The 6,807-nt window shown below is 40.0% G+C and overlaps 1 long non-coding RNA gene across 1 annotated transcript; it reads left to right on the top strand.

Moving 5' to 3' along the window:
* The first annotated feature begins 656 nt into the window (after nucleotides 1-656).
* On the top strand, nucleotides 657-4,634 carry LOC115599937. Its single transcript, XR_003988699.1, has 3 exons — nucleotides 657-932; nucleotides 3,918-4,470; nucleotides 4,526-4,634. It is a non-coding gene; the product is annotated as an uncharacterized LOC115599937 (long non-coding RNA).
* Nucleotides 4,635-6,807: the final 2,173 nt, after the last annotated feature.

The raw sequence follows: 6,807 nt of genomic DNA, 5'->3' as shown, positions 1-6,807 counted from the left end.
TGTACCAGTGACTCACCACCCTCACACCAGTTATTTTGTTACATCTAACCCAAATCTACACTATTCCAGCTTAAAATCATCAGCCCTTCACCTGTTACTGCAAAACCTTGGAAAAAGTCCCTCCCAAGCTTTCTGTAGGCTGCCTTCAGGTACTAGAAGGCTGCTATACGGTCTCCCTAGAACCTTCTCTTCTTCAGGGTGAAGAGCCCCAACTTTCTCAACCTGTCCCCATAGAAGAGGTGCTCCAGCATTCTGATCATCTTTGTTGCCCTCCTGTGTCCTTGTGTTGGAAGCTCCAAAAACGGACACCGTACACTGGGTGGGAGTCTCAAGAGAGAAAAGGGAGAATCACTTCCCTCGTCCTGCTGACCACATTTCTTTCGATGTAACTCAGGATACAGCTGCCTTTCTGGGGTTGCAAGTGCACACTGACACCTCATGTTGACCTTCTCAACAACCAACACACCTAAGTCATCCTCATGGCTCTTCTCAACCCATTTTATGCCCAGACCCAGGTGTAAGGCCTTCTACTTGGCCTTATCAAGCTTCCTGGGGTTGGCATGGGCCCACCTCTCAAACCTGTCAATGGCTCTCTGAATTGCATCCCTTCCCTCCAGCATTTCAACCACACCACACAGTTTGGTATCATCAGCAAAGTGGCTAAGGGTACAATAAGTTCCAATGCCCATGTTTGCAGCAAAGGAGTTAAATAACACCAGTCCCAGCAACTACCCTTGAGGAACTCCACTGGTCACTGGTCTTCATTTTGACACCAAGCCACTCACAACAACTCATTGAGTGCAGCAATCCAAATCAGATCCAAATCAGATTTTTTCCAAGTTAGAGAACAGATTGTCATGTGGGAGAATGCTGAATGCTTTGCACAAGTCCAGATGAACTCAGGACTTCCTTTTTGGCCAATGCCAGCTCTGGTATGTTAAGTCCCTAAAAGGTTTCAACCAATATATTTATTATATTTGGGTTGTGTATGTCAAGAAAGTTGACAAAGTATTTTAAGATTCTCTGTCAAATAAGAAGATATAAGAAGCTCAGATAAGACTAACAATGTAAATGGTGACATCCCATAGTCTGGGATAGCTTAATCTCCATCTTGCACAATTTTTGATCATTTTAGTTAACAGAAAGCTGCAAGTTAAATCGTCTAACAAAACTACATAGTTTTGTATGTAGCAATACTCATGAGCAGGAATACTCATATCTCTGGACAGAAACAGAGAATAGCATTCTCTTAAAAAGCTCAAAATGCAAACCCTGACACAACAATAATCCATCAGACTGAACAAATAAGGAATGCTTCAGCATTAAGGTTTGTAGAAGACCAAGGAATGGGGCAGCAATCAAGCAGGACACAAGTGTTTCCTCTGTCTTTCTTGATCAATTAGGTTTAAGCAAGTTTCACTGAAAGGATGGACCTATTACAGGCTACAGATATTTTTTAGTCTGCACATGCATTGGATACGGCTGAGCTGGATTTGATTTTCAGTATAATAGCCCTCATTTTGCTCTGCTTTGTGTTTGAAGCTAGAAAGCTGATGACTATGCATGCGCTTTTTGGCTACCGCAGAGCAGTGCTCACACAGCTTCAAGGATGTCTCTCCACCTTCCACCCTTCTCTCCCAAAGACTAGTAGGCTGGAAGTGGGCAAGAGCTTTGAAGGGCACATAACCCAGGTGTCTGACCCAAACTGACCAAAAGGATCTTCCATACCATATGACGATACTCAGTAATAAAGTCTAAAAGTAAGAAGGGGAAGGAGGGGGCAGAGAGGGACGGCAGCATTTGTCATTATAAATATTGTCTTCCAGAGCAATTGCTTGGTGTATTGAAGCCTCCCTTCCTGGGAAGTGGCTGGACATCACCTGCTGGTGCGAAGTAGAAAATAAATCCTCCATTTTTCCTTTGCTTCCATTCATCATTTGCTTTTGCTTTATTAAACTTGCTTCATCTTGACTTATGAGCTCATTCACAAATTATTTTCTCCTTTCTATCCTGCTAATGAAGATGAGGGAAGTGAAAGTGGCTTGGTGGACATGCAGAAGCCAGCCAGGGTCAACATACCACAGTGCATCATGGAACTACTAGATTAAGATTCTTTTAATGCTTCAGACGAATGGGAAAGGGCACTCATCTTCAAGGACAGTTCTTAAACGAGAATCAGACTTGTAAAGACCCAAACAGACAGAATTTCAATGCATAGCTTCAAAATGTACATTCTTCTTTGACTGGGGAATTCATTTAAAAGACACATATCAAAAAGTATGGATTTAATATATGTATTCAAAGTTCTCTGGAAAAATGTAAGAAAAAGTGGGGCCAATACTAATGTCACCTTGTTTTGTTTGTCCCTCGCTCTTCCTCTGGCACAGACTGCTTGTGGACTGTAGGTCTTAGTAAGATAAGCACTCTAAGGCTATTCTTCCCATTCCACCAGTGCGAGTAGGATGAAATATTGTGCAAAATCTTAGTTTATTCTTTCTCATTTCTGATCACCAGAGTCAGAGAAGAATGAGTTAGATTATTTGCTCCCTAGAGCAAACTGAAATTAGGGTTTGCCTTGTGAATCTGAAACAGTTTCTGACCAGCTATTAGTCTAGAAAGGTGCATGTTTATTCTATCCCTATAATGTTTTCTGATTACTGAGAGATTACACCAGTATTATTATGAGTTCCTGTACTAGGAAGGAAGGAATACAATAATCATAATGATTACAGGTAGATTAATTTGCTGAAGAATGCATCAACAGTGTCTTTAAAGAAATACTTCCTTTAGTATAAGGAAATACATCTAGAGAAAGTGTATATGCCTTAATAAATAAATACTCGTAGATAAATAAATTTTCTGAGCTGTCAAAAAAAAAAAAAAAAAAAAAAAGAGAGAGAATAGGAAAGACAGGGACTCAAAGGTTAATCAATTTAAAGATTTAAAGTGAATGTCATGGGGAGAGGGCTGGAAGCAATATATACTTACATGTCTGCAGACAATGCAATCCAAACAAGTTTGTAATACTAACCAAACTCAAAGTACTTTTAAAGTTTAAAAGAAAACCCAATTCAGACCTTTTTCTCAGACTCAGAGATATAAAACTTTCACAAGGCAGAAAATATTTCCATGATCAGACTGTCAACTATATTAGAAAACTTGGGTCTAACAATAAAAGAGACAGAGTGCCCATAACATCTGCTCATGCCCATCAGTTCAGAGCCAGCCAGCTGCAGAAATGTAGGCCCTTATAAATTAAAAATAATTAAAATAAAAATAAAACAAATCAGTGTATTCTGCTTATTCAGACTTCTAAAAAGTGACTTACTGGCAGATGTTCAAAGTTGAAAGCAGAATTCAAAACAAATACTTTAATAAATCCTGAACTGGAAATAACAATCCAAACTGAAAACAAAGCAGGTTTTGACACTGGTTTCAGCTTTTCATATCAAAACCTCAGTTTCCACAATGACTTAAAAACAGGCACCTGATTATCAGTGTAGAAAACATAATTCTGAAAGGCCTAGAGCGGATGCTGTGTGCCATGGTTTTAGCCAAACTGATCACAAAGGAGCACGTGGATACACATTACCTCTTTGTGGGGAGGCATGGAAAAATACTAAAAAAAAAAAAAATTCTCTCAAAAAGAGAATTAGGTTTTCACTCACCAATTATTGTCATAGGTAAATCAGATTCATATTGGAGAAAAAAAAATCAATTTAATATATCAGTAATCAAATAAAAACAAGGCAAAGACAAAATACAACCCAAAGCTTAAATGCTTTTCCCCAGTCACTCCCTTCTTCCCAAGCCCAAATTACTTTGCTCTGGAATCTCTCCCTCTTCCCTCAGAGTGTCATGAGGGAACAAGGTTTACTGATGTTACAGGTTATTTTTTGTTGCTCTTTCCTCCTCAGAGAGAAGGTTTCCTCACCTCCTCCCCTACACCAACGTGGGGTCCTTCCCACAGGAGAAAGTCTTTCATGAACCCCTCCAATTCGAGTCCTTCCTGCAAGGCACAGCTCCTTGGGAACAAACTGCTCCAATATGGGTGAACCATGGGCCACAGATTACTCCTGGAACAGTCCCCTCCACAGCTGCAGGTCCAAAACATCTGCTCCATGGTCTTCCACAGGCTGCAGAACCACAACTGCTCCAACGGGATCCTTCACAGGCAGCAGGCCCACAACATCTCCTCTGACATGATCCTTCAGGGTCTGTTCCACCATAGTCCTCCATCGGCTGCAGGGGATAGGCTACAGCTTCAGCATGGGTTGCAGAGAAAAATATCTGTTCATGCACCTTCTCCCTCTCCTTCCTCCTCACTGTCCTTGGTCTCTCTGCTCCTTGATTGCTCTTCTCTGGGCGATGGTCTCTCCTGCTGTTGAGCTCTCTGGGTGTTTCCCCTTCAATAAGTTAATTGCAGAGGTGCTCAAAGTTCTCTGTAGAATTTGTAAATAATTGGTGAATGTAGCACATATATATGGGCCAGTTTAGTGAATGAACAGATGGGCATGAAGCTAAGGTAGGTTGTCCTTCTAAAAAGCACTTTAGCTAATGTGTGGAGAGCCTATGCCACCCAATCTTTCTTCACCCAGTTGAGGGATTTTAATGTTTTATTTCTCAGATACTATATTTTCATGTTTCACTAATAAATTAACTGTTCCTCATTTCATGGTATTTTCCCACTCCACTTAATTGCAAAGCAGTTTGATCGAGTTTAGTCAAAAACATGACACTTTTCTGCAGTACTTGCCTATCCTATACCCACTATAAAATTCTGGTTCCTATTACTTACACATTTAATATCTCCATGACCTTTTCTATTTGATGCTACTCTTTATGGCATCATCTTTAAATATAACATTGCTTTTATTTAATGTAAAAAGATTCCACTACCTGCCACTTGTAGTTAACACACCTCTAAATTTTGTGGATTGGCTACTCATGCACTGAATAAAAAAAATTAATGAAGATTAACAAAAAGTTTATCCAGTCTACCTGCTTATTAGCTGCATGAATAGTCTTTCTCCTGCTTTTTCCTGAATGGTTTATGTTATGCATTTGACTCATTACTGGACCTGAGTTTCAAACCACATATTATATTAATCTGGATTATTTATGAGAAATGAAACATTTTGAAGTATCTCTGTGTGTAGACTTAAAAAATCAAGCACAGACCAAACAAAGTCTTAGCTCCAGAAAGGTGGAATGTTCTGTCTTGGTCTTTTCCTAATGGTAGCAGATGTAGTTTGGTTACTGGTGTCTTAAAAGGGATAACTGTGAAGTTCCTGCTTCAGTGGCAGGAATCCACATGGTATTTGTAGCCCATGAAGGTACAGAAAATTCAGAAATATATGATTATAAACAACAAGCAAGGGGAGTTTATCTGAAATTTTGTTATTAGAAGAGAAAGATCTCTCTTTTATTAGACTTGTACTAGAATTTGTCTTGTTCTTCTTTGATCAGTATTGTCAAAACTATTCCCAAAATTCTCTAGTTACTGCAGGCTGCATTTTATGCTTTTCAACCGTTACCTTATTGCTGACCAAAAGGGTATAATTTAAAATGGTTCATAGTATCAGCACTGGTATTCTACTGCAGATAGAATTTCCTGTTTAAAAATAACAAAACAGGATGGAGCTTTATAAATAGATTTCTGGAAAACTAAAACTATCACTAAAAGGAAAAAAAGGAGCCTAAGGGTGATAATAGCCCCTCCAGTAACTTCTATGTGGGCTTATCAAGAACAACTCTATATAATTCACAATAATCAACCTAAAACTTTATTTACTGTATTTAAGAAACAGTGAACATTTATACCTAAAAAGTGCTTATGATATTGGAAAAATGAAGTTCCTAAATTATTATCCATGGGGGTGGAAAAAAATCCAAAATACAATTCTTTTCTGTGTAAATCTTCATGAAACAGTCAGCAGAACCCATGACCTCAGTCTCTTAAACTGTTAAACATTTTTATGTGTTCTGTGTCTGACAGCTATTATAATCTAAAGTATATGAATTCATGCCATAGATCTATAATTATTTACACTGGCACAAGACCAACACAAAGGAACATAAAAATTATGGCACTTACTCATGGCTTGGCTTCATGGAGGAAGCTTTAAGAAGGGCTCTCTCCATGCTTGCTGCAAGCACACTGATGGCTGCTAAGGCCAATGTGGGACACTCAAGTGTGGCTGCAAAAAGCCCAGCAGAAAGTCTCCTGTGAGGGATTGTTTCAGGGAGTCCTTGTATCTCCTCTTTGGGGCTCCTCTGTTGCGGCAGCCAGTGGCAAGTTCACCACAGAGCACAATCTTAGGGAAGGGGTGATCCTCCATCCTGGAGATGTGCCCTGCCCAGCACAGCTGCATCCTCAGTATCATGGCCTCCATACTGGTGACCCCTGCCTGTTCAAGGACAGGAACATTGGTCACCCAGTCAGTCCAGTGGATATTTAGGATTGTATGGAGGCAGCACTGATGGAAGCGTTAAAGGAGTCGCAGGTGGTGGCGGTAGATGACCCACAATTCAGACCCATATAAAAGAGTAGACAGCACAATGGCTCTGTAGACACTGATCTTTGTACTTTTCTTCAGGTGTTTATTGCTCCAGACTCTTTGATGAAGCCTTCCAAATGCTCTGCATGCCTTTGCTAATCTGTTGTCTATCTCTTTGTCGATCTTGGTGTCCGAGGAAATAATGCATCCCAGACAGCTGAACTGATGGACTGACTTAAGCTCTGATTTGCCTGTGGTGATGTGGGGATGATGGAAGTCTTCCTGTGGTGCAGGCTGGTGGAGAACT

Source organism: Calypte anna, chromosome Z (genome assembly GCF_003957555.1).
Source record: "Calypte anna isolate BGI_N300 chromosome Z, bCalAnn1_v1.p, whole genome shotgun sequence".
NCBI classification, from domain to species: Eukaryota; Metazoa; Chordata; class Aves; order Apodiformes; family Trochilidae; genus Calypte; species Calypte anna.
Note: the sequence above shows the minus strand (reverse complement) of the source record. Positions and strands in the feature narration are given on the sequence as shown.